Source organism: Atractosteus spatula, chromosome 10, assembly GCF_055471065.1.
Source record: "Atractosteus spatula isolate fAtrSpa1 chromosome 10, fAtrSpa1.hap1, whole genome shotgun sequence".
In the NCBI taxonomy this organism is placed as follows: Eukaryota; Metazoa; Chordata; class Actinopteri; order Semionotiformes; family Lepisosteidae; genus Atractosteus; species Atractosteus spatula.
The window spans coordinates 22,227,419-22,228,659 of record NC_142715.1 but is presented as its reverse complement, the minus strand read 5'-3'; the positions used below and the strand labels follow the sequence as shown (position 1 = coordinate 22,228,659).

The window sequence follows — 1,241 nt, the reverse complement described above, 5'->3', positions numbered from 1 at the left end:
GTTTCTGCCTATGATCTCGGAAAGAAAGACCCAGTATCTGTTCACTGAAATATTCCAGGAGTTTGCTGTGGTTTGAGATGAGTGTATGAAGGTAATGAAGGAGGGAGGACACGCGCATTCCGCACGGGGAGCGCAGAGCAATGAGCTGCGAATGCAGCTCTCCGAGTCTTTTCTTATACAACCTCTGAGTCCGGACACACAGCGTCTCCAGCCAGTGTTGAAGGTTTACAGTTCAGAAAACGGCTGTCTCGAGCAGAAACTGATCTTCCTGCTTTAGTTAAGGTTTGGTTATTGTGGGGGTTAAGCGCTTGTATCTCTCTTCTCTTACTAAACACTATCTACTGTAAAGTATATAAATAGAAGCTAAAATGCAGCTAAAATACTTCAGTAAGGCCGAGCAGATAGGAAAATTTAATAAAAATGTTCTATGATCTATGTTCTAGTTGCCCATATTTTTTTTAACTCTCTGTTCGAGCTCTGATTTAATCCTCTTGGCTCCTGCCGCTGTCACCGGGAGAGTGGCTGCATTCCGTAGGGCTACAGGCTGAGTTCACAATGCCACATTTAATTAAATACAGGAGAAACCGCAAGGAAATAAATGTTTTAATACATCTTCTTCTGGATTTATATTTCGGTCTTTCACCTTTGAATGCATACCTTGACCGTAAATCTTTACTCGATTACAGGCACCCCAAACAGTTCTTAAGGGAGAAATCGAAGCCTATTTGACTTTCTGCTAATCACATTGAAGTGTTCACGAAGCATTTCCCTGCCCATCATGTGCCCGCAAGCCGGTTTCTCCGTTTTCTTCTTTCTGTCGTTGTCAGCGATCACAAGACAGGAAAAATGCAAGAGAGGGAAAAGCTGTCAGGAGTGGGATTTGAACCCACGCCTCTATTCAGAGACCAGAACACCCAAGCAATGGAAAGACAGGAGTCCTTGAGTCTGGCGCCTTAGACCACTCGGCCATCCTGACTAGGTAGGTAGGTTGGTGTGCTAAAAGGACCAGTAGTTCACAAAACTGAGAAATGCTTTGCTGGAGAAGCACCACGTTGCCTGTTGTTGCCTAAACGGATCGCGGAAATCAAATATTCGGATCGATTTAGAGTGTGCTTTACAGCCTTTGTGTAATATTTTAAATTGTTTTAAAAAAGTGTGTACTGTGTACTACGTTTAGGACTAGTTAGTGTGGTAGAATATGGAGATCATCTCCAGCTCTGAGCTCAACTGCAACAACAAGT

General features: G+C 43.4%; 1 non-coding gene across 1 annotated transcript; it reads right to left on the bottom strand.

The window, feature by feature from the left end:
- Positions 1–865: 865 nt before the first annotated feature.
- trnal-caa (transfer RNA leucine (anticodon CAA)) lies at positions 866–976 on the bottom strand. Its single transcript has 2 exons — positions 939–976; positions 866–911 (listed from the first exon to the last, which is right to left on the bottom strand). It is a non-coding gene; the product is annotated as a tRNA-Leu (tRNA).
- Positions 977–1,241: the final 265 nt, after the last annotated feature.